This window comes from Pristiophorus japonicus, chromosome 3 (assembly GCF_044704955.1).
Source record: "Pristiophorus japonicus isolate sPriJap1 chromosome 3, sPriJap1.hap1, whole genome shotgun sequence".
NCBI lineage: Eukaryota > Metazoa > Chordata > Chondrichthyes > Pristiophoridae > Pristiophorus > Pristiophorus japonicus.
In genome coordinates this window covers 151,859,178-151,877,147 of record NC_091979.1, presented here as the reverse complement: position 1 = coordinate 151,877,147, position 17,970 = coordinate 151,859,178, and the positions used below count along the sequence as shown (strand labels likewise).

The window sequence follows — 17,970 nt, the reverse complement described above, 5'->3', positions numbered from 1 at the left end:
GTCCAGAGTAAATGTTGGTTCCTTCGAGGACGAGACCAGGGAATTAGTAATGGGGAACATGGAGATGGCAGAAACTCTGAACAAATATTTTGGATCAGTCTTTACGGTAGAGGACACTAACAATATTCCAACAATAGATAGTCAGGTGGCTATGGGGGGGAGGAACTTAACACAACCACAATCACTAAAGAGGTAGTACTCAGTAAGATAATGGGACTAAAGGTGGATAAATTCCCTGGACCTGATGGCTTGCATCCTAGGGTCTTAAGAGAAGTAGCGGCAGGGATTGTGGATGCATTGGTTATAATTTACCAAAATTCCCTGGATTTTAGGGAGGTCCCAGCAGATTGGAAAACTTCAAATGTAACGCCCCTACTTAAAAAAGGAGGCAGACAGAAAGCAGGAAACTATAGACCAGTTAGCCTAACGTGTGGTTGGGAAGATGTTGAAGTCCATTATTAAAGAAGCAGTAGCAGGACATTTGGAAAAGCAAAATTCTGTCAGGCAATCAGCATGGATTTATGAAAGGGAAGTCATGTTTGACAAATTTGCTAGAATTCTTTGAGGATGTAACGAACAGGGTGGATAAAGAGGAACCAGTGGATGTGGTGTATTTGGACTTCCAGAAGGCATTTGACAAGGTGCCACATAAAAGGTTACTGCACAAGATAAAAGTTCACTGGGTTGGCGGTAATATATTAGCATGGATAGAGGATTGGCTAACAAACAGAAAACAGAGAGTCGGGATAAATGGTTAATTCTCGGGTTGGCAATCAGTAGTAACCAGTGGGGTGCCACAGGGATCAGTGCTGGGACCCCAACTATTTGCAATCTATATTAACGACTTGGAGGAAGGGACTGAGTTCAACGTAGCTTTTATGTATTGATGCTTGCGGTCACTAGACACCAGGGAGCGCCATTGTTGGAGGTCATCGGGCTATACGTGCATGTGCGCGGGCCCTTGTATACAAGAGTGAGTACCATGTCATGTGCGCACTTTGGGCGCGAATAAAGTTGAACCAGGTTTGCACCTGAGCGAGCTTACAGTAACAAGTCTTTCGAGTCATTATATACAATTATAGTAGCCAAGTTTGTTGACGATACAAAGATGGGAGGAAAAGCAATGTGTGAGGAGGACACAAAAAGTCTGTAAAAGGACATAGACGAAGTGAGTGAGCAAAAATTTGGCAGATGTTGGAACGTGTGAGGTCATGCACTTTGGCAGAAAAAAATCAAAGAGCAAGTTATTATTCAAATGGAGAAAGATTGCAAGTGCCGCAGTACAGTGGGACCTGGGGGTACTTGTGCATGAAACAGAAAAGGATAGTATGCAGGTACAGCAAGTGATCAGGAAGGCCAATGGTATCTTGGCCTTTATTGCAAAGGGGATGGAGTAAAAAAGCAGGGAAGTCTTTTTACAGCTATATAAGGTATTGGTGAGGCCACACCTGGAATACTGCGTGCAGTTTTCGTTTCTGTATTTACGAAAGAATATACTTGCATTGGAGGCAGTTCAGAGAAGGTTCAGTAGGTTGATTCCGGGGATGAGGGGGTTGACTTATGAGGAAAGGTTGAGTAGGATGGACGTCGACTCATCGGAATTCAGAAGAATGAGAGGTGATCTTATCGAAACGTATAAGATTATTAGGGGGCTTGACAAGGTGGATGCAGAGAAGATGTTTCCACTGATGGGGGAGACTAGAACTAGAGGGCATGATCTTAGAATAAGGGGCCGCCAATTTAAAACGGAGTCGAGGAGAAATTTCTTCTCTGAGGGTTGTAAATCTGTGGAATTCGCTGCCTCAGAGAGCTGTGAAAGCTGGGACATTGAATAAATTTAAGACAGAAATAGACAGTTTCTTAAACGATAAGGGGATAAGAAGTTATGGGGAGCGGGTGGGGAAGTGGAGCTGAGTCCATGATCCGATCAGCCATGATCTTATTGAATGGCGGAGCAGGCTCAAGGAGCTGTATGGCCGACTCCTGCTCCTATTTCTTATGTTCTTATCTCTACTGTCTGTATGGAAGGTAGACGAAGGCTGCTGCTGCTTGTACGTCTTGGTTCAGTGAGTCAAACTGTTCGCTATGACTTGGGCAAAATCTGGGCTGATATTTTGGTGCAGTAATGAGAGTGTTGCATTGTCGGAGGTACTTGGAAGCCAGGATTGCCCTGCAAATTACCTCAGCGAGTTCAGGTGGCTGGATTTAATACTGCAGGCAAAATGTAGAATATAAAGCAGGGAAAAATGACAATTAAAAAAAAAAATCCAACACACCGGACCAGAAATTAGGAATAAAAGAAAGGCTTTCATTTCTCTCTCTTTGCTTCAGGATCAGTAGTACAGGGATTCAGAGACTGGAAATGTCAAACTCCATCATTCTCAAGTAAGAAATTAATTAATCTTTTATATAAAATGCTAATCCTTTGTTATAATGTGATTTGGTTCCTTACAGTCCATTACTTTCAATCTAGATTTATGCATGATTTCATAAAATTAGATTTCAAGCATGTGCTGGGACATTAATCCTTTGCTTTAGATCTGAGAGCTGTGCTGAAGTATTGAGGCCCAGTAATTCGATCTCTCTTCAGTGAAACATTTACTACACTTTGCAAAGATTCTTTTCCCCAGAAAGACAAAATGAAGGTTAAAAGTAAAAAGGTTAATGTGTCTGCACAACAAACAGTAAATAGAAGTCTGAAATGGGGCTATATTTACAGTGTGTACTGCACCAAAGGGTTGTTTGTGCCCCTGTATACTGGAATAAGGGTTGGTGCTGTATGTGTATATATACATAAATTAGAACAGAGGGCTGGTTATTTGTGTAAATACTGTTTCAGAAGGTTATCAGAAATTACAGAACAGAAAGAGCGCATTTGTTGCATCTACCTGTGCTCGTGCCAGATCTTCAATAGAAAATATCCACTCTGCTCCGATCTTACTTCCTCGTATCCTTTCATATTCATCTTTTTCAAATACTTTTCTAATTCCTTTTCAAATGATATCCCGTGCCTCAGTAGCCTCTTGTGATAAAACTTCCCGCGTTGTTTGATGATAATTAGTTTCTGCTCCCTTGCTACCAATTTGCCAACCGTGGAAAAGATCTTTCACTTTCTCAAAGCCTTTTGTGATTTCGAAACCTTTATTAGATCTCCTGCACCCACCCACCACCTCTCTCCCTCCCTCCCCCCCCCCCCCACCTTTCCCCTCCCCTCACACACCTTCTCTCTTCTAGTGGGTAAAATAAATCTAATCTTTTTTCAAGCCTTCCTTCATAATCATATCCTCTCATTCCTAATATTATGCTTGTGAATCTTTGCTATGCTTTTTTCCCCACATAGCTGAAATATCCTTTCTGTGGTCAGAGCTGCATGCAATATTCCAACAGCGATCTAACGGATGTCTTGTATAAATTCAACATCACTTCCTTGCTTTTTATAGTATGTGCCTGTATGTAAAGCTCAGAATTGCTTTTGCCTTTTGTATCTGCCTCTTCTCCTTTTAAAGATTTATATTTCTGAACCCTAGATCTCTATTCCTCCATTTTAAGGATCTTCCTATTTAGGTTATATAATGCTTATCTGTTCTTTTGCCCAAATGTACATCTTCACATATTTTTGCATGAAATGTATCTGCCACCTATTTTCCCACTTTACTAATCTATTTCTGCCTCCTTGCATTCTTCCTAACAGTTTACCATAACTGGGTATCATCAAATATCAATATCTGCCTATATCCAAATCATTTATATGAAATGGAAAATGAAAAAGGTCCCAGCATAGAGCCTGGATGATGAGAGAAACATCGTGGGCATCCCTTATGATCTCTTGTTGATTGTATATCATAACTAGAGGGCAATTGTTAATCCCATGGCATGCTATTTCATTCATGGTATGTACAATGATGAAGATTTTCATTCATAGGAGACATAGTCTGATTATGGAAACTGTCATTTTGCAGTGAACATAAAACTAAATCGTTAGGGAGTAAAAGCCCAGAAGCAACATTGAATGTTTAAGAAACTTTGATACTTAAGTCTACTCAAATACGTAGCTAAGGAGAGAGATGTTAAAAATATATTTATTCTTGAAATTTATTATAGCCAGAAAACCAGAGGTAAGCGGTTAATACCTGTTTGGGGATATGATTTTTTTGCCGTTAAACTTTTAAGTGTTATTTTTCTAATCTAACATACCCAAATAAGTGTAAAAGCCACACTGAATATTTTAGATCTTCTGATGAAGCTTAGTTAAGTAATGTAACTACTCCTTCAGCTGCTAATTCTGTTTTGGGTGGGATGGTGGGGGGGAGATGGAAGATTATTTAACAAATTGTAAAGATCAGTAAATTACACCAGATGAAATAGCTTGCCACCTTTTTGAATAATTTGGATATTCACCTATACAATTTTCATTCTAGACACTCAAGATTTTCCCTGCAGTGTATATTTAATTTTAATTTTATAATGTCAGTGACTAAAGGGAGCACATCTATCATTCCAGTCATTCAGGATAGTTCAGATAATAGATTTTATTGATTATTGACAATTTTAGAATTTGACGTACCATTTGCATACCTCTGGGATGATTAATGTAAGCTGTCTGTGTAGTTGCAGTAATTTTTGCTCTATATCCTTTGGCTGCTAATCTTCTCCTGTCCCTCTATCCCTCTCCCTCCAACCCTCTCCCGCTCTCCCCCACTCCCACCTTTGCCCTCAAGATATTGACTCCTTGTTGAGGTATTTTGTGGCAGGTGTCATAAGCACTGTGGTAACTTGTCATGATTTTCATTCTTCATGTTTGAGTCTAGGTGATGAATGTCTGCAGGCTATTCTATTGCAGAGGATCATAATAGCGGAGCGCATGTGCATGTGTGTGCAACACATACACTAATTTTTCCTGCAAGGGTTGCTGGATAGTAATCGGAAGTGGGAACCATGGGCAACATTTATCCAGCTCAGCTATTCAGTGGGCTCTAAGTGAAGTATTTTTAATAAGAGTTAAGGGACCATGGCTAGGTATTCCTGGTTGTATAATTGCACTGGGCTATCGCAGTTAAATATCCTCCCTTCCCTTCCTCCACCCCCACACCCCATGGTAAAAGTGAGTAGCTATAATAATGGCCTGGTTTTGCGATGGAAATAACGGTGAGGCTAATGGCACTCACCGTTATTAAAGTGTAAATTGAACAGCAACTTCCAGTGACCACACAAGCGCAGTTAAATCTGGAAATCAGAAAGATGATATCCATGTAGCTCTGCTCCTCCAGAAGCTGCACTATACCACTACTTCGCCGAGAGAGTCAGCCTTACAATACATGGAATGACATGAAGTTGCTGTAATTTCATGATCGATGCACACTAAACTTGCCAGAAAAAGTTAGGGCTTGATGTACTATTGAATTAAATATTCCAGTGTAAGTACATTTCTAATGGTGTGGTAAGTCTTAATTACTGTATATCTACCGCTCTGGCACTAAAAATTAACTTTCACAAGTGTGGGGTATCATTCCTTCAGATTTTAATTATTGGTGGTGATTTTAATTTTTTAAACTTTTTTCTCTCTTATCTTGCTCAATCCCATCTTTCTTTCTGTCTCTTTATTTCATTTCCTGTACTTGATGTACTATTGAATTAAATATTCTAACTTGCATTTCCTGGTTCAGACTCTGCGTGCCTCAGTAAGAATTCTTAAATGTAATTGGTTAAGGAGATACACTGTTGCTTACATTGTTCACACAGGTTCCAGATGCCCTGTAGAGGGCGCTGCAAAGAAATGGCTTTTGCATCACTGCAAGTTCCAGTACAAAAGCCCATAGAAAGTCTGTGGGCAAGTTTAAGTATAATGAACGACTGGTGCAGTTCATTCACTGCTGACCACAAAATCCAGGCCACATTTAGATGTGCTTGCTAAACAAAATAGCCAAACTGTCTTTATTTGATATGGTAGACATTAATATGGCTTAAAAAATACATACCTTGAGCTTGATTTTTTTTCCTCATTATACTGCTGCACATGTGAATGTGGCAAGATGGGGGTTTATTCAGACTCAAATTTATCTGGATATTTGGTGCACCTTCTGCAATTTGGCAATTATAAGGTTAAGATTTCAATGTTACAGGAAGGGTCTGGCCTCTTGTATGTGAGTCACTGATCATTATACAATTAGATCAAGAGGTTGTATATATAGATTATAGTTGTGTGTGCAGTCCTACCTTTACTTATGCAACATTGAATATGCACTCAAATTCTATAGCACTGCATATATATTCTCCTAATCCTAGAATTACTCAGACAGAAGCTTTTGTTTTTGCTGTATTTGCTGAAAACATCTGAAGGATCACAGGGAGAAACTTCAATATAATATGTCCAGCCTGAATAAAAGAATGAAATTGGAGCTTGCTTGCAGTGCCCGGCTCTATCGCCAGACAGCTACAGCTGCAGTCTGCACAATGAAAAAGTGGGTAAGGGTGGGTTGGCATCAGCAAGGAGCTGTACTCTGTTTGTAGGGGAGCTTTGCATTATTGATATGCCAGATGTAACCTATTTACAATTTTGCTGCATGTATTTAAGGTGTTAGACCAGGGATGTCAAACCAGTACCTTAGGAACCACAAGCTGCTGTTTCAGGCTGTTTTGAATGCTTTGTTTCACTGTCCACCTCAAATATTAGAAAGAAAAGAAAGAAAGACTTGGATTTATATAGCGACTTTCATGACTACCGGACGACTCAAAGCGCATTACAACTAATGAAGTATTTTTGGTATATAGTCACTGTTGTAATGTGGGAAATGCGGCCGCCAATTTGCACACAAGCAAGCTCCCACAAACAGCAATGTGATAAAGACCAGATAATCTGTTTTTGTTATGTTGATTGAGGGATAAATATTGGCCAGGACACCGGGGATAACTCCCCTGCTCTTCATCGAAATAGTGCCATGGGATCTTTTACGTCCACTTTAGAGAGCAGTTTAATGTCTCATCCAAAAGATGGCACCTCCAACAGTGCAACACTCCCTCAGCACTGCACTGGAGTGTCAACCTAGATATTTTTTGTGCTCAAGTACCTGGCGTGATTGGGACTTGAACCCGCAACCTTCTGATTCAGAGGTGAGAGTGCTACCCACTGAGCTACAGCTGATACTAAAGCTGACACCATTCAGTCCTGTTGTGAAATTTGCAGAACCAAGAAGAATGTAAAAGCAAAATACTGCGGATGCTGTAAATCTGAAATAGAAACAAAATGCTGGAAATACTCAGCAGGTCAGGCAGCATCTGTGGAGGGAGAAACAGAGTTAACATTTCAGGCCGGTAATAGATCTGACGAAAGGTCATCGACCTGAAACGTTAACTCTGTTTCTCTCTCTACATATGCTGCCTGACATCTTCTATTTTTATTACAAAAGAATGTAATTTTCCTCCAGGCAGCCTTCCTTCCTTCCAATTTGACCCAACTAACCTATTAATTTTTAATGAATTTGAATATATTAACTGTTTACTGCTGTGCAGTGAGAACTGGTGTTATCTTCTGTTGTATCACAACTCGGGTTTCTGAAAAATAAACTTTTATGTTTTTTTAGGAAATTGACTTTATATGCTTTTCAATCAACTGTTTTACCCTGAAGTATTAATATTGGATTGGATTAAGTCGTTGAAAACATAAGAATGTAAGAAATAGGAGCAGGAGTAGGCCATACATCGTCTTGAGCCTGCTCTGCCATTCAATAAGATCATATCTGAACTTCTACATCAACTCCACTTTCTCGCCCATTCCTCATATCCCTTGATGCCACTAGCGCCCAAAAATCTATCGATGTCAGTCTTGAATATACTCAACGATTTGAGCATCCACAGCCCTCTAAGGTAGAGAATTCCAAAGGTTCACCACCCTTTGAGTAAAGAAATTTCTCCTCATCTCCGTCCTATATGGCCGATTTCTTATCCCAAGACTATGACCCCTAGTTCTGGACTCTCCAGCCAGTATATTCTTCCTTAGGTAAGGAGACCAAATCTGTCCACAGTACGCCAGGTGTTCTCTTACCAAAGTCCTATATAATTGCAGTAAGACTTCCTTACTCTTATACTGCAACCCCCTTGCAATAAAGGCAAACATACCATTTGCCTTGCGAATTTCTTGCTATATCTGTATTCTCTCAAAATAGTTGTTTTAAGTTGATTCTTTTATTGGGAGAGTTAATTAAATAGGACCTTTTTTATCGTTAATATGTTAACTTTCTGTGACTCTTGTACAAGGATACCCAAATTCCTCTGAATCCTGGGTTCGTGGGTGTGTGTGTGTGAGAGAAAATAAAAGTGTACCGATTACACGCTTGCTTTTGTTGTGTTCTATGGACTTCAAAAAGTCTATGAAACTAAAAGAGGGAGGGAAAGACTGGAGTTGGAAAGAGAGTTTTGTTCATTTAATTTCAGTTTTCAAAAACAAAATGCCAGTTGAAATTTGAAGCGAGCTAATTACGTCACCTGTATTTTGACAGAAAAGATCATTGCTAGTTGTAAACACCTGTGAGAGAGATTCAAATTTTTAACGCTTATGAGATACAAAAGAGAGAGAATGAAGGGCACAAATAGAGAAAGACACCCTTTTTCCTCACTCTAGCTCTTTTTAAAAAAAAAGGACACAAGTTGAATTTTGAAAACAAAGAGAGTCTCAGAGAAACAGGGAGCAGGGAAACTCGTTGAGGGGCAGGGGTTTCATTGCCAACCCTGGGTGTGGGGCAAGAAAGTGGGAATGGAGCAAAGTAGATGGAGGTTTAAAAATAAAGAAAGACCTGCATTTATATAGAGCCTTTCATAACCACCTGATGTCTCAAAGCGGTTTACAACTAATTGAGTACTTCTTGAAGTGTAGTCATTGTTGTAATGTGGGAAATGCGGCAGCCAATTTGCGCACAGCAAGCTCTCACAAACAGCAATGTAATAATGACCAGATAATCTGTTTTAGTGATGTTGATTGAAGGATAAATATTGGCCAGAACGCCGGGGATAACTCCCCTGCTCTTCTTCGAAATAGTGCCATGGGATCTTTTACCTGAAACAGCAGACAGAACCTTAGTTTAACATCTCATCTGAAAGATGGCACCTCCGACAGTGCAGCACTCCCTCAGTATTGCACTGGAATGTCAGCCTATAATATTTTTGGGACTTGAACCCACAGGTGAAGGTGCTACCAACTGAGTCACGGCTGACATCCAAAGGTGAGGTGAGTAATTGGAGTAAGGGGCAGGGGAGGATACAGTGGTGGAGTAAATTGCTCAAAAGGGAAAATGTAGAGGTAATAAAAATGACCGTGGTAGAAAGGGGAATGGTAGAAAGGGAAAGTGGGAATGTGAATGGATGGGAATATGATGGGAGTGAGGAGGTGGGAGGAAAAACACAATTGGGAAGGGAGCTGCTGAAGGCTACATGTTCCCCACAATCCCGACCCCAAATGCAGTCTGCAGCTGTTGAAGGCTGATATTCCTGCCGCATTATCTCATCATCACCTCCACCTGAAAGGAAAGCAAAAGAGCGAACAGAAACGAACCAAAAGAGTTGAGGAGAAGCAGCAAACAAGTGAGAGAGAATCCACAACACAAAGAAATCAGACAGGTTATAGAGTTAACATATTCTCCAATTTAATGTGCAACACCACAGGAGATGGACTAGCACACTATTGCTGCTGCTCTCGAAGCTAACACTACATGACATATAACACTGAAAATCTCCATCACAGCACCCGCTACCAATTTAACTTGTACTGCAGATAAATGCTGATACTTTTATAATGCATTTTCTCAGAGATAGGATTTTTATATATAATGGGTGATTTCGAGCTCAGGACAGAAATTAATCTGTCTAAATTTGCAGATGTCACCAAATTGGGGGTGGGGTGAGGGTTTCAAACATTGGAGAATGGGCAAATAAATATAAAGGCACTTGCGTAGGTTGGGAAGGTATGCTGATGAGCAACAAATAGCTTTTAAGGCAATAAGACAACAGAAAGGAAATAAACAGAGGGAATATAAACTAATAGACTAAACTGCAGGACACAACACAACACCGAGAGTGGTCTGGGTATATTGGGGGATACACCCCAGCTCAGTGTAACCAACAATACGGAAAGCTAATTGGCTTTAGGGATGTATAACTAGAGGGATAGTGTACAATTCTCAGGAGGTGGTGATATGTTTGTTCAAGGCACTGATGTAGCTACATATGGTATACTGTGTGCGGTTTTGTTGTACAGCAAGGATATCTAGGCATTGAAAGAAGTGCAGAAAAAGGCAACCAAGCTTGACGCATCTAAGCCTCGAGGAGAGGGTAAAGATCTGAGAATTGTTCATGCTGGAGAAGAGGAGGCTCAGGTGAGATATTATTGAAATACTCAGATTCTTAAACTAATAGATATACTAAACATAGATTTAATGTTTGAGATTGTTACAAACACTCGAGCCAGCGAACACAAGTTCAAGCTTTGAAAAGGGAAAGTGCACAGATAGTTTAGCTTTAACTGCTTCACACAAAGGTTGGCAAACATGTGGAACGAAGGGCCCAGGGTGGCAGAGTGTGTGGGAAAACTTGAAGGAAGAACTGGATTGATATTTGAGAGTGTAGGCTATTTATTTATTGGGGGCACATTCTGATTAGAGGATGTAATGCTGTAACCAGCTTTCACACAGGTAGTTTCCGTAACCAGATTATACCAGCTGGTTGGCCCAATGTGGCATAAGGCTTTTAGGGATCCCATAACGCATCAATGATGGGCGTGGGGGCACCTACACCCACCAGATGAGAGTCCCCCACTAGATGGCAACCCAGAATTTAGAGCTGGAGCTCAAGTCTTCACTCACCAAGTCTGTCTGGAGTGGGACTCGAACCTTGTACTTACATGGACTCTGTTGTTTCCTTGGTTGACAATGAGGAAGGATTGGCACCCACCGTATCAATGAGTGCGAGTCTATTCTTCCAGGTTTTCCTCAGTTTTGACTTGATTGACTTTATGACTCAATTTCATTTGATCCTCTTTTATGTCACTGGGGAAAAATGTGCCCAAAAAACTAATTACTACAGCATTCTAAAAGTTTTTAAAATGCTTAGATCTCCACCAGCAACTCGAGCATTGCCAAACCCATAAAAGATTACTGCACTCACAGGATGCCCTAATTATGCCTAGATGCCCACCAACTCTAAACAAGGTCGTGTCGACCATACTACAGGGCCCCATTACATTTACTTTTAGCTCATTCATGATTGCTGATAATGGTTTACTACTGCTGCATTTTGCACTCTTTGCTTCCTCTGAGAACCATGACTGCTGCACTGGAAGATAATCTGGGTATCCTGTGAGTGCAGTAACCTTTTAAGGGTTTGGCAGTGCTTCAGTCATGACTAACTGTCCCCATTTCCCGTATAGATAAAAGAAATTCCTGTGTTCACATTTGTTTTGGTGTGAGCATGATGGTGCTTCAGCTGAAATTGCATAAGATGGTGAGAAATGGAAAAAAATAGTTAAATCTCTTACAACGATAAGAACAAATCCTTGCAAGATCTTCAACTCAAGGGTGACCAATTTTGATATTACCCGATTCACCTGAGCATTGATGTGAAGTCGGTGTAACCAATGAGAAATATAGATGGATAACAGTTATGGCAGACCTCCTCCCATTTAGCACTGCATTTACTTTCTTCGTTGGTTTTTTGAATAGCACAGGAAGCATCTGCCATTTTCCCAGTTGCAATATTTAAATGAGCCTCCAATGACAATTTCTGTGCAGTTTCCTGCCATTCACTTTGGAATGGAACTGATTCGTAAAGTCAATCATTTAAATTCCTTTTATGAGGTGCATCATTTTAATGTGCCACCACCCTGCTGTTCTACAATAACATGCATTATACCATGCAATGCACAATTCTGAAAAGAAAAGACTTGCATTTATATCACACCTTTTATGACTTCAGAACTTCTCAAAACACTTTACAGCTAGTAGTACTTTTGAAGTATAGTCACTGTTGTAGAAAACACGTCAGCTGATTTGTGCACAGCAAGCTCCCACAAATAGCAATGTGCTAATAACCAGAAACTCTGTTTTCAGGTGTTGTTAGAGGGACAAATATTGGTCAGGACCCTGAGGGAAATTCTCTGTTCTTCTTTGAAAGAGCACCATGGGTTAATTTATGTCCACCTGAGAGGGCAGACGAGGCCTCCGTTTAATGTCTCATCCAAAAGTTGGCACCCCTGAAAATGCAGTGCTCCCTCAGTACTGCATAGGCGTCAGCTGTGGGACTTGAACCCACAACCTTCTGACTCAGAGGCTAGAGGTTACCACTGATCCATGGCTAATAATGTCAGTTCTGCTGCTAAAAGACAATGGTTTGTAATTTAAGTGTTTCCTTTGAGGGTTACAAGATGCAATGGCTGTGTCTTCCTTGGTCAGCTCGAGGCTAATTGTTCTTTGACAGGTCCTCAAGGCAATTAGAGGTTAGACTGGTTTTCTTCCGGCATTAGGGCAGTAACATAAATAAGGGTTTAGTCTCTATGAAGTGGTTTGTTTTATCAAATAGACTTGCTGATGGATCCATTAATGAGCATGTTTGTGTGTTTAACAAGTTACTTCCTGTTTGGTTAATTTAATTGTAAATTATTTAATGTGTGATTTTGCATGTACTGGTCATAAACTTGGAATACCCATCAGTCACTTGCATAGGATTAGGGACCTGCTTAGTATTAGGATATGGATCCAATAGTAGAAAGTCAAAATGAGTGTACCAACTTATTATCTAAAGGCCTTTCGTGTTCCAAATGGTGCTTTGCAATTGGGATTTGATTTATTGGTAAATTCACTAAAGAGACTTGCTGCTACTAGCTTTGGTTCTAAGCAGACTTTACTTGTGACTGAAGTGGTCTTCAGAAATATATTGGCTGATCTTCCATGGTATTGATAATGGGGAGTCTGGAGTGCAGTTGTGATGTTTAGTGTGGTACCATTCTGGGCCAGAGTGCGCGATAGAGAACCAATGAATGGAGCACAGTAGCAGGTGGGATGGGGGTGATTACAGAGCTGTAAAATGAAAATCACTGCAACTCAAAATAAGTAGGGACATGTTACTGATGGTGACAGCTGTTGAGATTTTTTTTCCCCCTGGGTCTCGGTGTATGTCGGAAAAATCTTTTATTTTTTGTCCAATCATAAAATCCGGAAGTGTCTTTTTAAAGCAGCAGGTTATTTTAATGACTGACAGAAAAGTTGGCCGTTCACAGAGTATTCCACACTCCTTGTTTTTGATCTCCACCCTCTGGGCCCAAGTTTCCACATGATTCGCTCCTGATTTTTAGGAGCAACTGGTGGAGAATGGACTATTTTAGAAATCGCAATTCTCCACATTTTTTTTTCTGCAGTTCTAGTCAGGTAGAACAGTTCTACTTTAGAACAGAATTTTTTCTTCAAAAGGGGGCGTGTCCGGCCACTGACGCCTGATTTGAAAGTTTCCACAGTGAAAATGTACTCCAAACTAAAGTAGAATGGAGCCAGTGAAGATTTTTGTAGAACTGAAAAAACCTGTTCTACACATTAAAAAATCAGGCGCAGGTTACAAATTAGGCGTCCAGAACGAGGTAGGGGGGAGGGGGGGGGGAAGGGAACTCATTAAATTCGACAATAAATCCTTATTTATACTTCTACAAATATTATACAAATAAATCCAACCTGAATAAACATTTATAAGTCAAGAAAAGATTAAATAAACCATCTTCCTACCTGTATGAAAGTGCTTCAGTCAGGGAGAATTCTGCAGCCGTTCGTGCCGCTGAGCGGGACAGGGGGGGAGAAAGCCGTTCGTGTTGCTGAGTGGGAGGGAGAGAGAGAGAGAGGGGTGGGGGGGGTGAGGGAGAGAGAGAGGGGGGGGAGGGAGAGAGAGGGGGGGGAGGGAGAGAGAGGGGGGGGAGAGAGAGAGAGGGGGGGGGAGGGAGAGAGAGAGAGAGGGGGGGGAGGGAGAGAGGGGGGGGAGGGAGAGGGGGGGGAGAGGGAGAGGGGGGGGAGGGAGAGGGGGGGGGAGGGAGAGGGGGGGGAGAGGGAGAGGGGGGGGAGGGAGAGAGGGGGGAGGGAGAGAGAGAGAGAGGGGGAGGGGAGGGAGAGAGAGAGAGGGGAGGGGGAGGGAGAGAGAAAGAGGGGAGGGGGATGGAGAGAGAGAGGGGAGGGAGAGAGAGAGAGAGAGAGAGAGGGGAGGGGGAGGGAGAGGGAGAGAGAGAGAGGGGAGGGGGAGGGAGAGAGAGAGAGAGAGAGAGGGGAGGGGGAGGGAGAGAGAGAGAGGGGAGGGAGAGAGAGAGAGAGGGGAGGGAGGGAGAGAGAGGGGGGTGGTGGGGGAGAGAGAGGGGGGGTGGGGAAGGGAGAGGTCAGGTCGGATCGGATCCAGTCCGGGAGTCGGGTCCAGTGGCGGGGGGTCGGGTCGGGGAACAGGAGCGCGGGTCGGGTTGGGTCAGTCGGGGGGGCGGGGGGAGGCGGGTGTCGGGTCTCAGGTCGGGGCGGGGGGGGGGGGAGCGGATGTCGGGGCGGGGCGGGGGGGGGGAGCGGGGGTCGGGTCTGGTCGGCGGGGGGGGGGGGGGTGGGGAGCGGGTGTCGGGTCGGGTCTGGTCGGCGGGGGGGGAGCGGGTGTCGGGTCGGCGGACGGGGGGGGGGGGGGAAGAGCGGGTGTCGGGTCTTGTCGGGGGCGGGGCGCAGGAGCTGGCCATGGGAGGAGCCTTATTCATGCAGCCGCAGTGAGGCCATTCAGCCAGGGCTAGGGGCTGCGTGCTTCGGGCCCCTCCCACACAGTTCGGCGCCTGGAGCTACTGCACTTGCGTGCCGACTGTAGTGCGCATGTGCAGAGGTCCCGGCACTGTTTTCAGCGCCGGGACCTGGCTCCGCCCCCCTCACAGCTCGTGCTGGCTGCGCTGAGGGCCAGAGGACCTGTAAGTAGGTGGAGAATACCGAGGATTTTTTTAGGCGCCCGTTTTTTTTCTTGTGGAAACTTGGGCCCTCTATGTCTACTGCCTACTGTAGGGCTCAATTTTGGCCAGGAGTTGCTCCGTTTTTTTGGAGTAGGCTGCTTTTTCTGGCGTAACTTAAAAATCCCCTGTTTCCCCAATCAATTTGCACCAGCGTAACTCACCTTAGTTACGTTTTTTTTAAGGTTAGTTTTTTTTTCTCAAAAGGGGGCGTTTCTGGTGTGCAACAGCCACCACACGTTAAAAAATCCACGCACAGGCATCTTCCAACCTTCAACATGTAGTTCGGGACCTGGAATATTAGGTCCCTCATTGAAACATCTGTGAGCTCATCCTTTTTTGGTGTGGAAGCAAGTCATCCTCGATACGAGGGTCTGCCTAAGGAAAAAAAGATACGCCAGTTCTGGCCATTTAGGCAACTTTGGCCAGCTAATAGTTACGCCATTTCTAATTAGGCCGGCGTATGTGGCCACTTGAGAAAACCCTTGCGGAGAGTTAAAGAAATCGGCGCAGGTAAGTACATCGGAGGCCATTCGGCCTGGGATAGGGGCGGGAAGCAGAGAGGATTTGGACCTGAACCAACCAAGCCTTACCCTTAGCGTTTGCAAACAAAAACTACTAACAATTCTATAAGAAATAAAAATTTGAAGTCCTACCTTCATCCTAAAATTGCAATTCACCTTTCTGTACTCGGCCCGGGAGGGCAGTGGGCTGGTGCGGGAGGCCACTCGGCCTGGGCTAGGGGTGGGAGGGAGTGAACTGGCCGGCATCGGGATTCAGCCGAGAGGCTGCAAGCAAGTCAATGGAGAGGCCGAGAGGGGGAGAAAGAGAGGGCGGGAGGGAGCTGGCAAAAAAACTTCCAATCTCTACTCTCAGCGTGTCCAGAGTTCAATGCAAATAAATAGCACATCATTAGTGCTTCTCAGAATTTTAAGGACAGGATTCATGTTCTCCCCTCCCCCTTTTAACCTTTTCTCCAATGAAACAAAGTTCAGCTCTGTCTCTCCGCATTGCTTGCATCTGAGAATCATCTCTTATTGCCTTACTCTGTACCCTAGCTAGCTTTAAGCGCGAGACCATTAACATATGAACATATGAAATAGGAGCAGGAATAGGCCATACGGACCCTTGAGCCCGCTCCGCCATTCAATAAGATCATGGCTGATCTGATCTTGGACTCAGCTCCACTTCCCCGCCCGCTCCCCATAACCCCTTATCCCCTTATTGTTTAAGAAACTGTCTATTTCTGTCTTAAATTTATTCAATGTCCCAGCATGCACAGCTCTCTGAGGCAGCAAATTCAACAGATTTACAACCCTCTCTGTTTTAAATAGGCGGCCCCTTATTCTAAGATCATGCCCTCTAGTTCTAGTCTCCCCCATCAGTAGAAACATCCTCTCTGCATCCACTTTGTCAAGCCCCCTCATAATCTGATACATTTCAATAAGATCACCTCTCATTCTTCTGAATTCCAATGAGTAGAAGCCCAAGCTACTCAATCTTTCATCATAAGTCGACCCTCTCATCTCCGGAATCAACCTAGTGAACCTTCTCTGAACTGCCTCCAAAGCAAGTATATCCTTTCGTAAATATGGAAACCAAAACTGCACGCAGTCTTCCAGGTGTGGTCTCACCAATACCTTATATAGCTGCAACAAGACTTCCCTGCTTTTATACTCCATCCCCTTTGCAATAAAGGCCAAGATACCATTGGCCTTCCTGATCACTTGTTGTACCTGCATACTATCCTTTTGTGTTTCATGCACAAGTATCCCCAGGTCCCGCTGTACTGCGGCACTTTGCAATCTTTTTCCATTGAAATAATAACTTGCTCTTTGATTTTTTTTCTGCCAAAGTGCATGACCTCACACTTTCTGACATTATACTCCATCTGCCAAATTTTTGCCCACTCACTTAGCCTGTCTATGTCCTTTTGCAGATTTTTTGTGTCCTCCTCATACTTTGCTTTTCCTCCCATCTTTGTATCGTCAGCAAACTTGGCTACGTTACACTCATTCCCTTCTTCCAAGTCGTTGATATAGATTGTAAATAGTTGGGGTCCCAGCACTGATCCCTGCGGCACCCCACTGGTTACTGGTTGCCAACCAGCGAATGAACCATTTATCCCGACTCTCTGTTTTCTGTTAGTTAGCCAATCCTCTATCCATGCTAATATATTACCCCCAACCCCGTGAACTTTTATCTTGTGCAGTAACCTTTTATGTGGCACTTTGTCAAATGTCTTCTGGAAGTCCAAATACACCATATCCACTGATTCCCCTTTATCCACCCTGTTCAGTACATCCTCAAAGAATTCCAGCACATTTGTCAAACATGACTTCCCTTTCATAAATCCATGCTGACTCTGCCTGACCGAATTTTGCTTTTCCAAATGTCCTGCTCCTGCTTCTTTAATAATGGACTCCAACATCTTCCCAACCACAGATGTTAAGCTAACTCGTCTATAGTTTCCTGCTTTTTGTCTACCTCCTTTTTTTAAATAGGGGTGTTACATTTGCAGTTTTCCAATCTGCTGGGACCTCCCCAGAATCCAGGGAATTTTGGTAAATTACAACCAATGCATCCACAATCCCTGCTGCTACTTCTCTTAAGACCCTAGGATGCAAGCCATCAGGTCCAGGGGATTTATCTGCCTTTCATCCCATTATCTTACTGAGTACCACTTCATTTGTGTTAAGTTCCCCCCCCCCCCCCCCACTTATAGTCCCTAGACTATCCATTGTCGGAATATTGTTAGTGTCCTCTACCGTAAAGACTGATCTAAAATATTTTTTCAGAGTTTCTGCCATCTCCATGTTCCCCATTACTAATTCCCCGATCTCGTCCTCTAAGGGACCAACATTTACTTTAGCCACCCTTTTTCTTTTTGTATACCTATAGAAACTCTTGCTATCTTTTTTTATATTTTGCGCTAGTTTACTGTCATAGTCTATCTTCCCTTTCTTAATCATTCTTTTAGTCGTTCTTTGCTG

General features: G+C 43.0%; 1 protein-coding gene and 1 long non-coding RNA gene across 2 annotated transcripts in view; one reads left to right on the top strand and one right to left on the bottom strand.

Moving 5' to 3' along the window:
- LOC139259939 (uncharacterized) overlaps positions 1–11,018 on the bottom strand; it is a 34,949-nt gene extending 23,931 nt beyond the window's left edge. The window contains exon 1 of the long non-coding RNA XR_011592686.1: positions 10,886–11,018. This is a non-coding gene — a long non-coding RNA (uncharacterized lncRNA). The remainder of the gene's footprint in view (positions 1–10,885) is intronic.
- Positions 1–17,970, top strand: part of hecw2a (HECT, C2 and WW domain containing E3 ubiquitin protein ligase 2a) — a 599,390-nt gene that overhangs the window by 72,312 nt on the left and 509,108 nt on the right. The gene's annotated exons all lie outside the window — the stretch shown is intronic.